At 42.2% G+C, this 15,838-nt stretch overlaps 1 long non-coding RNA gene across 1 annotated transcript; it reads right to left on the bottom strand.

The window, feature by feature from the left end:
- Positions 1-11,400: 11,400 nt before the first annotated feature.
- LOC146397766 (uncharacterized) lies at positions 11,401-15,819 on the bottom strand. Its single transcript, XR_014824940.1, has 2 exons — positions 14,095-15,819; positions 11,401-13,618 (listed from the first exon to the last, which is right to left on the bottom strand). It is a non-coding gene; the product is annotated as an uncharacterized LOC146397766 (long non-coding RNA).
- Between the last annotated feature and the right edge of the window lie 19 nt (positions 15,820-15,838).

Raw genomic sequence — 15,838 nt, forward strand, 5'->3', positions numbered from 1 at the left:
TATGCTGCAAGTATGGCCCTAAAAAGGCAAACAACAACAAAAAAAACTATATGAAATTCAAATTTCAGAGACCATAAATAAAATTTCATTGGAATACAATCATACTTATTTGTTTACCTATTGTCTATAGCTGCTTTTACACTACAATATCAGAGTGCTCATGACTGAGACCATATGTGACATTTTTAGCACTACATACTGTTGTTCCACACTACAAACCACAGGAAGACATTTTTTACTTGATAGCATTTTGAGTGCCATGTGTATTGCCATATGGTGACATTTTTACATTGTTTTTATTACCAGCATATACCTGTCAAAACAAAGGAAAAAAGCAGGTTTAAAATATTCCATCTTAGGAGTTCCCATCGTGGCTCAATGGTTAACGAATCCGACTAAGAACCATGAGGTTGTGGGTTCAATTCCTGGCCTTGCTCAGTGGGTTAGGGATCCGGTGTTGCTGAGAGTTGTGGTGTAGGTTGCAGACTCGGCTCAGATCCCCGTGTTGCTGTGGCTGTGGCATAGGCGGGTGGCTACAGCTCTGATTCAATCCTAGCCTGAGAACCTCTATATGTCCTCTCGGGAGCGGCCCAAGAAATGGCAAAAAAAGACAAAAAAAAAAAATTTCCATCTTAGAGTTCCCATTGTAGCGCAGTGGGAACAAATCCGCTAGGAACCATGAACTTGCGGGTTCGATCCCTGGCCTTGCTCAGTGGGCTAAGGATCCAGCGTTGTGGTGAGCTGTGGTGTAGGTCAAAGACACAGCTAGGATCTGGCGTTGCTGTGGCTGTGGTGTAGGCTAGCAGCTGTAGCTCTGATTCAACCCTTAGACTGGGAACCTCCATATGCCACAGGTGCTGCCCAAAAAGCAAAAAAAAAAAAAAAAAAAAAAAAAAGATAGTATAGTAGGAGTTCCCGCCGTGGCTCAGCAGTAACAAACCCAGCTAGTATCCATGAGAATGTGGGTTCAGTTCCTGGCCTTGCTCAGTGGGTTAAAGATCCAGTGTTGCTGTGTTCTGTGCTTTAGGTCTCAAGCGCAGCTCAGATCCAGTGTTGCTGTGGCTGTGGTGTAGGGCAACAGCTATAGCTCCAATTCAACCCCTAGCCTGGGAAGTTCCATGAGCCTCAGGTGTGGCCCTAAAAAGACCAAAAAAAAAAAAAAAAAAAAGATACCGTAGTTAACTGTGGATTATTTTGTTAAGAAATTAGATGGCAGAGCATTATGATGCTATAAAACTACACCTCTGCTAAAAGAATTCAATATGTCAATACTCCAGACTAAGCAGTCATCTCAATATTCTCAAAACACAGAAAAGTTAGAAAAATTAAATAGAATATCTCATCATAGTAAAAAAGTCTTCACAAAAGAGAAAACTAGGCTGCAACCAATTTCCAAGTGGCTCATTCATTAGCCAAGAAGTCACTTACTTACTGTATGTTAATTAAATGATGTTTGCAGCAAATGAAGATGTATCCAGAGAAAAAATAAACTTGTGAAGTTCTCTTGTGGTACAGTGGGTTAAGGATCCAGCATTGTCACTTCAGCATCTCAGGTCATTGCTCTGGTGTGGATTCCATCCCTGGCCCAGGAACATCCACATCCCACAGGTGCAGCCGTAAAATAATAATAATAATTAAAATAATAATAATAAATAGACTTGTTTAAGATCATTATCCTTTAGGTGACAATAGCTGCTGAAAGTACTAAGAACACTTGGAAACAAGATCAATAGTTAAATTGTTTAGTGAAGGCAAATTATTTTGAACAGTTTTTCTTGAGTCTTAATGAGTTGACACGTATTACTGAAACTGCTCCCTGTTCCAGTTTATTCAAAGAGTCAGTGTTTGAAGTGACTGAAGAATTAGCCTCTACGAATAGGCTGCCTGAAGCAGATAAGAGTATTTTTAAAGAACTGAGAAAACACTAGTTCAATCGACTTAAGTGAAATCTGTTGTTTTTAAAAGTAGAAAATGACTTTGACAGATTAACAACACTTGTGAAAAAAAAGTAAAGTCTATGGTTCTTACATCATTGTATTAATAATCAGAAGGTTCTTTGTGGAAAACATTTGAATCTACCATGTCTTAAGCTAATAGTGTCAACAATAAATTTCATCTGTTCTCATGGGTCACAGACACATGAATTTTTGTCAGAAATAGCAGCTGAATATCCTGACTTGCCCCATCAAACAGTATTTGTTGACTTACCAGTGGTTTTGTTGTACTTTTTTTTTTTTTGTCTTTTGTCCTTTTAGGGCTGCACCCATGGCATATGGAAGTTCCCAGGCTAGGGGGTCTAATCAGAGCTCTAGCCGCTGTCCTATGCCAGAGCCACAGCAACTCAGGATCCAAGTCCGAGCCATGTCTGCAACCTATACCACAGCTCACGGCAACGCCAGATCCTCAACCCACTGAGCAAGGCCAGGGATTGAACCTGCAACCTCATGGTTCCCTGTTGGATTCATTAACCACTGAGTCACAACGGGAACTCCTGTACTTTTTTTTAAGCTCAGGGCCAGGATTGAAATTTTTTCAACTAAGAAGTACCTCCCTTGACCTCTGTTACGGAATGCTGACTGAATGGCTTTAGGATTTGTTTTTGCTAACTTGCTAATTTTGGTCACAGGATGATGTTCTTGATGAAATCAACCTAAAGACAATACAGCACTTACATACAAAACTCATTCTGTGGTAAAGTCATTTCAATAATCACTAACATTGAGTCCCAAGTTAAAATAAAAGAAAGATGTCCATTCTCACACAACACGCATTGGTTTTATTTTTCAAGTTCGAAGTACAGTTTTAGCAGTGTTGCACATGCAAAGGAAATTTCTATATTTTAAAACCCATTTAGGAGTTTCTGTCATAGTGCAGTGGAAACGAATCCGACTAGGAACCACGAGGTTGCAGATTCGATCCCTGGCCTCACTCAGTGGGTTAAGGATCCAGCGTTGCTGTGCGCTGTGGTGTGGTCTAAGATGTGGCTCGGATCTGGCGTTGCTGTGGCTGTGGTGTAGGCCAGCAGCTGTAGCTCTGATTCGACCCCTAGCCTGGGAACCTCCATATACCACGGGTGCAGTCTTAAAAAGCAAAAAAAAAAAAAAAACCAAAAAACAAAAAAAAAACAAACAAAAAAAACCCCACACACACAAAAATCCCCAAAACAACCATTTAACTGTGCAGCTGAGGAACTTTTTTTTTTATTACTCAGTGAATTTATCACATCTGTAGTTGTATAATGATCATCACAATCCAATTTCACAGGATTTCCATCCCACAACCCAAGCACATCTCCCCAACCCCCCAAACCGTCTCCTTTGGAGACCATAAGTTTTTCAAAGTCTGTGAGTCAGCATCTGTTCTGCAAAGTTCAGTCTGTCCTTTTTTCAGATTCCAAATTGTCAGTGAAAGCATTTGATGTTGGTGTCTCATTATATGGCTGACTTCACTTAGCAGCTGAGGAACTTGCACTTAACTCTCCATTGGAAGTAACTAATCTGACATGCTAAAAGGAAAAAAAAATCAAGGAAATTCTATAATCAAGGCAATTCTATAATTGCCTTCCAAGAGATTAATAAGCTCAATTTAAATCATATGCTCTTAAATTGATGGCAATATTTGTCAGGGTGAAAAGACCTTTTTCAAAGAAGAAAGTTGTAAAATCTCATTATAGATCATGATTAACAAACATTTGCAATTAATTTTGATAAGGAATAATTTTGTACCCTAATTAAGAGAAATGTTATCCTCCCCCTTCCCCCAAAAGAATTTCACTCTTCCCTCTAGCAGAGCTGTTTTATAAAAACATATTCAATATTATTATTATATTTTATTTTTTGTCTTTTTAGGGCCACTCTAGCAGCATATGAAGTTCCCAGGCGAAGGTGCTAGAGCTGCCGGCCAACCCCACAGCCACAGCAAGAGGAGATCCAAGCCATATCTGTGTGTCTGTGACCTACTCCGCAAGTTGTGGCAACTCTGGATCCTTTAGCTCACCAAGCAAGTTCAGGGATCAAACCCACATCCTCATGAATACTAGTTGGATTTTTAACCCGTTAAGCCACAATGGAAACTTCCTATTATATTTTAAATTTCATCAATAAATATATTGTGGAAACTGGCTTTCTATCATTTATGTATATAAATATTCTCAATTTTACCTCTTAGCCCACAAAGCCTAAAACACTATTTGCAAACTTCTGTTCTAGAGGAAATAAAATCTGAGTGGGCAGTTAGTGAAAGGGAGGAAAGATTTCCAGCCAAAGACAGCTTGGGCACATGACAGAGAACCAATAGAGTATGTGAACAGTAATAAGGCAGTTATTACACTCTGAATCATGTAACATCATACTTCGTTCCTCTCCCCTTTTTGAGCCAATCAGTAATACCAGTTTCTTCCAAAAGATGGCTCCCTTTATTTATCCAAAATTTTATTGAAAGTTTCCAACATACAGAACATTTGATAAAACTTTACAGGAAACACTCATAAACCCACCACTTTGATTCTCTTATCAACACTTCATTATACTTATTTTATCACATATATATCTATCCCTCCTCCATCCATCTTTGTTTTTTTGGAGGGTTTTTTGTCTATTTATTTATTTATTTAGTCTTTCGTCTTTTTAGGGCCACACCCAAGGCATATGGAGGTTCCCAAGCTAGGGGTCTAATCAGAGCTGTTGCTGCTGGCCTACACCACAGCCACAGCAACAAGGGATCCAAGCCAAGTCTGCAACCTACACCATAGCTCATGGCAATGCTGGATACTTAGTGAGACCAGAGATAGAACCTGCAACCTCATGGTTCCTAGTTGGATTTGTTTCCACTGCGCCAAGACGGGAACTCCTGCTTTTTGTCTTTTAGGGCTGCACCCATTGCATATGGAGGTTCCCAGGCTAGGAACAGAATCGGAGCTGTAGCCACTGGCCTACAACACAGCCACAGCAATATCAGATCTGAGCTATGTCTGCGAACACCACCACGGCTCATGACAACACCTGATCTTTAACCTACTGAGCAAGGCCAAGGATCGAACCTGCATCCTCATAGATCCTAGTCAGATTCGTTTCTGTTTAGCACAGAAGGAACTCCCATCCTTGTTTTTGATGTATCACTACACCTCTCCCTATATACTTTAAGCATTAACTAGTATTCAATATTTATTCAGTTTCCTTTTTTAAAGTAAAATTTACATGCAATTAAATACTAAAATCTTAAATGAACATTCACTGAGTTTTGATCAACTGTGTTTAACTCAAAACCCATGAAGATATAGAATATTACCTTTAACACAGAAAGTTCTCTCATACCGTTTCCCATTCCATTCTCTGCTCCCATTCAGAAATAACCACTGTTTTGACTTTTTTCCACCATAGGTTAGATGTGAATGGTGTAGAACTTGATACATAGATCATACAGTGCGCTTTTTTTTTTTTTTTTTTTTGGTAAGGCTTCTTTTACTTAGCATAGTATTTTGGTGACTCATGTTGATCTGTAAATCAACAGTATATTCCATTTTATTTCTGAGTAGTAGTCCACGGCATAAATATTTGCTTATCTGTTCACCCTTGAAGGGGCGCCTGGGTGTTTCCTGTATTTATGATGAATAAAGCTGCTATAAACATTCCTGTATAAAGTGGTATATATATATATATATATATATATATATATATATATATATATATATTTTTTTTTTTTTTTTTTTTTTTTTTTTTGCCTTTTTGCTATTTCTTGGGCCGCCCCTGCGGCATATGGAGGTTCCCAGGCTAGGGGTCGAATTGGAGCTGTAGCCTCTGGCCTCCCCCACAGCCACGCCAGATCCAAGCCACAGCTGTGACCTACACCACAGCTCACAGCAACGCCGGATCGTTAACCCACTGAGCAAGGGCAGGGACCGAACCTGAAACCTCATGGTTCCTAGTCGGATTCGTTAACCACTGCACCACGACGGGAACTCCTATATTTTTTGCTTTAAAAATTTCCAATTACAGGAGTTCCTGTTGTGGCTCAGTGGTTAACTAAACCGACTAGTAACCATGAGGTTGAGGGTTCGAACCTTGGCCTCACTCAGTGGGTTAAGGATCTGGCATTGCCATGAGCTGTGGTGTAGGTGGCAGACTCGGGCTCAGATCCCGAGTTGCTGTGGCTGTGGCACAGGCCAGCGGCTACAGCTCCGACTGGACCCCTAGCCTGGGAATCACCATATGCCTCAGGTATGGTCCTGGAAGAAACCCCCCCAAAAAAAAATTCAATTACAAAATAACACAGTGGTGCTTATTCTAATTTTTAAGGATTGAATTGTGGTACTTAAATCTTTCAATCCCAAAACACTTAGTAATTGTTTGAAACTTTTTTTTTAATGGCTACACCTGGGGCACATGGAAGTTCCCAGGCTAGGGGTCAAAACAGAGCTGCAACTGCAGGCCTACCACACAGCCACAACAACATTGGATCAGAGCAGCATCTGCAACCTATGCCACAGCTTGCAATAGTGCCAGATCCTTAACCCAAGGATCGAACCTGCATCCTCATAGAGGCTATATCTGGTTCTTAAACCACTGAGCTACAATGGGAACTCTATATTTGTTTGAAACCTTTTATCATGGAAAAGTAATTAAAAGAATGCATAACAGTAGTTCCTGGGGCCACACAGTAAGAATCCGACTGCAATGGCTTGGGTTGCTAGGAAAATGAGGGTTCTATCACCACCTGGTGCGCTTGGTTAAAGGATTCAGTGTTGATGCAGCTGTAGCTCAGATTCATTCCCTGGCTCAGGAACTTCCATATGTCTAGGATGTGGCCATAAAAAAAAAAGAATGCATAAAAACATGGGGCCTACCCAACATCCAGCTTCAACTATTATCCACTCCTGGTCTTTTTTTTTGTCTTTTTGCCATTTCTTGGGCCGCTTCCGTGGCATATGGAGATTTCCAGGCTAGGGGTCCAATCGGAGCTGTAGCCACCAGCCTACACCAGAGCCACAGCAGTACGGGATCCGAGCCGTGTCTGCAACCTATACCACAGCTCACGGCAACACCGGATCCTAACCCACTGAGCAAGGCCAGGGATCAAACCAAAAACCTCATGGTTTCTAGTTGGATTTGCTAACTACTGAGCCACGATGGGAACTCCATGGTCAATTTTTTTTTCATTCATGCCCTTATCCACAACTCCTTCCCTAAAATTATTTTAAGCCAAATCCCAGCCATCCTGCCATTTCATCTGTAAATATTTAGTATCTAAGTCTAATTATAAGAACTTTTAAAATTAAACATGCTAATTATAATACCTAAAGGATTAACAATATATCTTAATATCAAAAATCCACTTAGTATTAAAATTATCCCTCTGGTCTTTCAAGCTTGGTTGTTGAAATCAGGCCTTAATTAAAGTCTCTATGTTGCAAATTGCTTGAGGAGACGCTTAATTTTTTTTTTTTCCATTTTTGGCCACACCCACAGCATGGAAGTTCCATGGGCCAGGGACCAAACTCTCTCGAGGGCAGCGACTTGAGCTATTACAGTGATAACGCCTGATCCTTAACCCACTGTGCTGAGCTGGGGATTGAACCCGAGTTGCAGCGCTCCAGAGAGGCCACCAATCCGGTTGTGCCACAAATAATCTCTGTCTTGAAGGTCTTAATAATCATATCTTTGTGGGGGTTTTTTTGGAGGTGGGGTTGGTCTTTTTAGGGTTGCATCTGTGGCATATGGAATTTCCCCATCTAGGGGTTGAATCAGCTGTATCTGTGATCTACACTGCAGCTTGCAGCAATGCTGGATCCTTAACCCACTGAGCAAGGCCAGAGATGTAACCTGCATCCTCATAGATACTAGTCGGGTTCTTAACCCACTGAGCCACAATGGGATCTCCCAATAATTGTATCTTTGGATTTGTGGAGTTACTTTTCTTTTTTTAAAGTTCGTTTTTGTTTTGTTTGTTTTTGCTTTTTAGGGCCGCACTCGTAGCACATGGATGTTCCCAGGCTAGGGGTCGAATCATAGCCACAGCAACACAGGATCTGAGCCTCTTCTGCAACCTACACCACAGCAACACTGGCTCTTTAACCCACTGAGCGGGGGCCAGGGATTGAACCCGAGACCTCGTGGATAATAGTTGGGTTCATTACCACTAAGCCACAACTCCTTTTCTTTAACATTTTATTGAAGTATAGTTGATTTACAACATTGTGCCATTTTCTGCTATACAGCAAAGGGACTCAGTCATGTGTATATACACATTCCTTTGCTTATATTATCTTCCATCATGGCCTATCCCAAGAGACTGGATACAGTTCCCTGTGCTATATAGTAAGGCCTCATTGCTTATCTATTCTAAATATAAGTTTGCATCTACTATAAATTTGCATTTTTAAAGTGATGTACAATGGGACAATATGGCATGTGCCCAGGACTTGGAGTCTCAGTTCTTTTGTGGTTTTTTTTTTTTAAAGGGCTGCACCTGAGGCATATGGAAGTTCCCAGGCTAGGGGTTGAGTTGAAGCTACAGCTGCTGGTCTACATCACAGCCACAGAAATGTCAGATCCAAGCCGAGTCCTCAACCTGCCCCACAGCTCATGACAATACCGGATCTTTAACCACTGATTGAGGCCAAGGATCAAACCTGCAACCTCACGGTTACTAGTCGGATTCGTTTCCCCTGGGCCACTTCGGGTACTCCCAGAGCCTCAGCTCTCTTGTGGGCCCACACCCTGCAGCCTCTATTCTTGCTAGGGATGGGTTCCAGAGGGCAGCTAGCTCTCCAGTCCCCTGACTTAGTCCTTCCCCTCCCCATCCATCCACTCTCTCCAAAGTTGGCAGCACCATCATGCATTGAGCAAACAGTTTGATACCTACCCATGAGGACAGTGGAAGGAAACAGCTGGCTGAACTCCCCAGCTCTGCTGGGGCACAGTGTGTTGCTCTGACATCTCAAAGGAGAAAGACCTGAGAGCCGGTGGGCCTGGCATGTTCAAACACGTTGTCAAGTCACAAGGCAGGCCTGTGAGCACCTCTGCAGGGCTGCAACAGCCCAGTGAATGTCCTCGCCTGGGAGAACATGAAGATAAATGATGCAACTAGAGATTATCATACTAAATGAAGTAAGTCAGAAAAAGAAAGACAGGAGTTCCCTTAGTGGCTCAGCGGTAACAAACCTGATTAGTATCCATGAGAACTCGGGTTTGATCCCTGGCCTTGCTATATAGGTTAAGCTTCTGGCATTGCCATGAGCTGTGGTGTAGGTCACAGACATGGCTCAGATCTGGCGTTGCTGTGGCTATGGGTGTAGGCCGGCAGCTGCAGCTCCAATTTGACCCCTAGCCTGAGAACTTTCATATGCTGCAGGTGAGGAGGTCCTAAAAAGCAAAAAAAAAAAAAAAAAGACAAATACTGTATCACTTATATGTAGAATCTAAAATATGGCACAAATGAACCTATATACAGAACAGAAATGAATTTACAGATATAGAGAAAAGACTGTGGTTGCTGGGGGCGGGGGGAGGTAGGGACTGGGAGTTTAGACTTAGCAGATGCAAACTCTTACCTTCTTTTTTTTGCTTTTTAGGGTCACGCTTGTGGCACACAGAAGTTCCAAGGCTAATGATCAAATCAGAGCTGCAGCTGCTGGCCTACATTCCAGCCACAGCAATGCTGGATCCAAGCTGAGTCCATGGCCTATACAACAACTCACAGCAATGCCAGATCCTTAACCCACTGAGTGAGGCCAGGGATCAAACCTGAATCTTCCTGGATACTGTTTGGGTTAATTAACACAGAGCCACAATAGGAACTCCCAAACTATTACATTTAGAATGGATGATCAACAAGGTCCTACTGTATAGTACAGGGAACTATATCCAGTCTCCTGGGATAGACCATGATGGAAGATAAAAAAGGGAATGTAAAATATAAATACGTACATAAATAAATAGCAAATAAAAAAATATAAAAGGTCGAGAGATGCTTTGCAAAAGAAAGGAAACAGCTTATTTTAGTACCTTTAAGGATATCTCTTTCCTGCTTTTTGACAAAGGGACCCCATACTTTCATTTTACACTGGGTCCTGCAAATTATGTATGTAGCTGCTTCTGTTCATATATTCTAATCTCTTCTTTCTCTCATTTCAATTTGCATGCTGTTGAAATTAAGTCATCCTGTTGATGCCAACTGCAACCCTGTGAAGTCATTTCACTGGTAGTTGGATATGAAGACTTGATTAGATTTAGGGTTTTTTTTTTTTTTAATAATTTTTGTTTGTTTAGGGCTGCAGGTGCAGCATATGGAAGTTCCCAGGCTAGTGGGCAAATTGGAGCTGTAGTTGCTGGCCACAGCCATAGCAACTTAAGATCCGAGGTGCATCAGTGACTTACACCACAGCTCACAGCAATGCCAATTCTTTAACCCACTGAGCAAGGCCAGGGATTTAACCTGAGTCCTCATGGATACCAGCTGGGTTCGTTGCCAAAGAACCACAATGGGAACTCCTAAAAAGAATGCTTTAAATGCATTAATTTTGGGAATTATCTTGTGGCAGAGTGGGTTAAGGATCCAGCATTGTCACTGCAGTGGTTTGAGTTCATTCTTTAGTCTGGGAACTTTCACATGCCATGGGCACTGCCAAAAAAAATTTTTTTAATTTTAATGATGCTTCATAATTTTTTTTTGGCCATGCCCGTGGCATATAGACATTCCCAGGCCAGGGATTGAAACCATGCCTCTGCAGTGACCTGAGCCACTGCAGTCAGATCCTTAACTCACTGTGCCACAGCATGCTTGATAATTTTATTTATTTATTTATTTTTGTCTCTTTAGGACCACACCCGTGCCATATGGAAGTTCCCAGGCTAGAGGTCGAATTGGAGCTGTAGCTGCCAGCCTACACCACAGCCACAGCAACGCGGAATCAGAGCTGAGCCTGCAAACTACACCACAGCCCACAGCAAAGCCAGATCCCTAACCCACTGAGCAACGCCAGGGATTGAACCCAAGTCCCTAGATACTAGTCAGGATACTAATCAGTCAGGTTTGTTAACTGCTGAGCCACGACGGGAACTCCCAATAGTGCTTCAGAATTTTAAAGAAAGCTTCCTAATTGTTTATTAAACTTTTTTTTTTTTTTGGCCATGCTGATGGTATGCAGTTCCTAGGCAAGGAATCAAACCTGAGCCACAACAGCGACAACGTCTAGTCCCAAACTGGTAGGTCACCAGGGAATTCCTTTAAACCTATTTTATTTTTTGGCCACCCCATGGCATATGGAGTTCCAGGACCAGGGTTCAAATCCCAGCCAAAGTCGCCGCAATGATGGATCTTTAACCCACTGTGCAGGGTGTAGAAACTGTATCCCAGTGCCACAGACAGCATAAGCAGGAACTCCTAAACCTAGTTATTTTCTAATCTAGTTACTAGGCATTTCTTTCAAAGCCGTCCCTGAGTCATGCTTGAGTCTTGAGACTGACCAGCGTGTTGGGAACTCTGGCAGTAGATTCTAAAAATGCAGGATCCTTCCACATCTGAGAAGAGAATGCTACTGGAAGAAAATACTAAGATCGATGCCTAAGTCATTCCAGAGGCATTTGTGTTTACACACTCCTACTGTCATCTTATTTGAATTTTTTTTTTTTTGTTCTATCAAAACACATCAGAGTTCCTGTTGTGGCTCAGCAGTTAATGGACCTGACTAGCATCGATGAGGACTCGGGTTCGATCCCTGGCCTTGTTCAGTGGGTTAAGGATCTGGCCTTGCTCTGGCTGATGTGTAGGCCAGCGGCTACAGCTCCGGTTGGACTCCTAGCCTGGGAAACTCCATACACCTTGAGTGCAGCACTAAAAAAAAAAGACAAAAAAACCTCTTCCATAAGCTTCTGTGAGATGAGTGTCATGGATATCTATTTCCTTTGACTTCATTTGCTCAGCCTCCTTCAAGTAGATTCTTTCTCTACTTTCCCTATCTATCCCTTAAATATTGGTATTTCCTGATTCTCTTTTTCTGACTCACTCCAGTCACTCTTTCCAGGGGTGATAGACACAGAGATGCACCATCCAGATCCCTCTTCCAGCAAGGGCTTGTTGCCCGACAGTGGACACCACAGTCAGCAGCATCCTCCAGCTGCTAGTAAGGTCTGGCACAGCTGCTGAGAACCACCTCTCTTAGGCCATGAATTCCCCAGGGCAGTCCCCATCTGCTGACTAAGCAAGGTGGGGGTATAAAGAGAGAGTTGACCACTTGACTCAAAAAGGGATACTCTGACAGGCAATAATTGTTTCAGAGCTCCTGACAGGGTGGACTGATGTTTAGGTCAGCAAGTAATGTATTTACCTTCTTCTACCTAATACTGCTTCCTTTCATAGGACTTGATCCCTAATATCTTTTATTTTAAACTTGGTCTCAGTAAGTGCTTCTAGAGAAGATAGCCTGTGACACTAGGTGATGTTATCTCACATATTCTATCACCTATAGGTCCATTACTCCTAAAATATATCCTATTCCAAACACTCCTCTAAATTTGTTTACACAGCTCCACCTTAATATCCTAGGGGCATCTTGAACTTGGTCTTTCCCAAACTGACGTGTTCCTCATATACTCCTTATCTGTCCTCTTTTGACAAATGATACCACTAAGTCTCCTTCTTTACAATTTCCTTACCTCCTGCATTAATTATCTATTGTTATGTTAACAAATTATTCCCCATAGTTTAAAACAACAAACTTTTTTTTGTTTGTTTTTGTTTCTGTTTTTTTGTTTTGCTTTTTAGGGCTGCATAGGAGGTTCCCAAGCTAGGGGTTGAATTGGAGCTGCAGCTGTCAGCCTACGCCACAGTCACAACAATGCCAGATCCTTAACCCACTGAGCAAGGCCAGGGATGGAACCCACATCTTCATGGATCCTAGTGAGGATCATTAATTGCTGGGCCACGAAGGGAACTTCCAACCACAGACATTTCTGATCTCACCATGTTTATAGGTTAGGCATACAAGAGGGTTCATCTGAGTGGAAACTGCCCCAGAGCCTCACAAGAGTACAGATTCCAGCTCAATGATACTGATTTCAGACTTTAAGCTTCTGCAACTATAAAAGAATACACTTCCGATGTTTTAAGCCACCCAGTTTGTGGTCAATCGTTACAGCAACCACAGGAAACTAATACAGCAGATAAGTAGGTATAAAAGATGAGGAAAAGAATGCTCTGTTTTCATGATGTATACAAAGGCCCAGGAGAGCACCAACTTTGGTTCAGTACTGGTCCATAAATACATACAAGAAAATGGAGTGAAGCTGAGCCTTTTGCCTATAAAGAGAGAGAATAAAGTCCACGAAAAGTTGTGGGTGGTATTAGAAACTGATTTATGACACTTTATAATATGCTTTTGGGGGGGTTTCTATATAGTTTCTTCTCATTTTAAGAGTGTTTGAGGGAGTTCCCCTCATGGTACAGTGGTTAACGAATCTGACTAGGAACCTTGAAGTTGTGGGTTTGATCCCTGGCCTCGATCAGTGGGTTTAGGATCCGGCGTTGCCGTGAGTTGTGGTGTAGGTCGAAGATATGGCTCGGATCCCACGTTGCTGTGGCCCTGTTGTAGGCCGGCAGCTACAGCTCCAATTAGACCCCTAACCTGGGAACCTCCATATGCTGAGGGTTCGGCCCTAGAAAAGACAAAAAAAAAAAAAAAAAAAAAAAAAAAAGAGTGCTTGAACACAGTTTAAGGTATGATACATATGATACATGCAGTGTGTTACCCTGAAATGCCAGCTCAAGATTGCCCTCCAGAAAAGAGTAAAACAGCTAAAATTCCTAAAACCCAGTTTCTTGCTTTTCTTCCACAGAGCTAGTCAGATCAAACATAATTTCAAAGAGCAATAGAACAAAATCTTCTAACAACAAAGGTTTGGGAAGGAATAGGTCAGAGTTCCTGGAGGTAGATATCAACTCCACCTTCTGCTCACATCCAGCTGTGCTCTGGACCTTGTAGAAGCCAGACTATTCCAGAAAGATTTTTTTTTTCTTGTCTTTTTAGGGCCGAACCTGAAGCATACGGAGGTTCCCAAGCTAGGGGTCCAAAACTAAGGCCTACACTGCAGCCATAGCCACCTGGGATCTGAGCCACGTCTGCGACCTACACCACAGCTCATAGCAATGACGGATCCTTAACCCACTGAGCAAAGCCAGATTCGTTAATCACTGAGCCACCAAAGGGAACTCCCGGAAAGATTTTTTAAAGTGATCAAACATTTGTTTAATTAGCAGTAATTTAAAACAAAGAGAGTTGGCTGGTTAAGTTCAAAAGCCATGGAAGCCTGAGGTATCCATCTGCCTATAGTCTATTTAGACAGTTTCCTAAATATAGCAGGTATTCTCAACAGCTGATCGGAATTAGTCATGCTATCAAATTCCTTTCTTTTGCTTTGATTTTTCAATTCCATTCAGTCTCTCTTGAGACTGTTTCCAACATAAGTATGCAGCTTTCTTCAGTCAGCCACATTGGCGGACTCTCCCAATCTCTTCAATCACCCACTTGCAGGAACTTTTGAAGGTGAGTTGTTTACATAGTGTCTAGGAGAGGGAAATTTTCCTACTCTACCCATCTTCAGTTTTTGTGGCTGGCCAAAACAGGTTAACAGGAGAAAAAGAAACAAATTTAATTCGTGTGCACAGAGGTCTCATAGAAATAAATCCTAGGAAGTGATCAAAGTGGGCAGCTTTTATATTCTTCAGAGAGAAACAATAATTAGCAAGTAATTTAAACAAAGTTTTGGGCTTTGGGTGGTAAATTTGTAAAGAAGTATCAACGTTTGTTTATATAAGCTTCTTGGCCCTGAATTCCCTATCTCTGTTATGCTATCTTACTATCTTCTGGTACAGTAACAGTAAGGGAGTATGGAATATTTATTTCCTGCTTTCAGGGGGACAGAGAAGGGGGTCAAAATATTCCTCTCGCACCTTCTATTTCCTAAGTGACCTGAATTCAAAATAACCAATATGCCTTTGACACACTGTGTGGAGGTGGGGGGAGGAAAGGGGCAACAGCAGCTTAAATCATTACCTTTATTTCCTAGTCAGTACTCCAGCCTCCTACACAATTGAGTTTTGACACTCTATCATACGCTGAAAAATAGCATCACAGAAGGGTCCTAAGCGATCCAGGCATTAGTCCCCTGGTGAGCCTGAGGCAGAGCTGCCTCCTCCAAGCAAGGGCTGGTTCTCTGAGAAACCTGCCGCCCTCAAGCTCCACTAGGCAGCAGCCAGGCAAACGAGCCCCCACCGGCAGTCGTCGCTTTACAATGCCTCCACGCTTACTTAATAGAGATTTTGTAAACTGAATGAATAAATATATGTAAACACTTTAGCACGAGCCCGGGCACAGAGAGCACTCCACTAATGTTAATTATAATTAATGCAAAAACGCCATCACTCACAATTCCACTTGCACGGCTAGGGAAACAGTTGATACCATTGCTTTTTTTGCAAATGGGGGAACTATTACAATTTAATTTTGTTAGTTTAAAAAATGGGCCCAAACCGAAGGCAAATATGATTTCGGGTTTTACCTGCGTGGTATTCACCTGTGCACCAACTAAACTTTAAGAGAGGACACAGTAACCCTTTCAGTTCACATTCCCGGCTGCAGGACGGAGGCTGGAGGATACCTGAACTCAAGTGACAGAATGACTCAGAAACCGACTGCCTTCCCGCCCTGCAAGACTGTCACCCGCTCCTACCCGCAGAGCCTGGACTGCCTCTAGCGTAATTATTCCGGGGGGAGGTGGCCGCTGAGGAACTCTAACTCCGCCGCCCAGGTCGGGTGACATCATCACCGAGTGCCGGAGTTAGGGAA

The sequence above is a fragment of the Sus scrofa genome, chromosome 13 (assembly GCF_054392235.1).
Source record: "Sus scrofa isolate SSC_HxYL_T2T_F1_AM1 chromosome 13, Sscrofa_HxYL_maternal_Yorkshire_Landrace_v2.0, whole genome shotgun sequence".
Lineage (NCBI taxonomy): Eukaryota > Metazoa > Chordata > Mammalia > Artiodactyla > Suidae > Sus > Sus scrofa.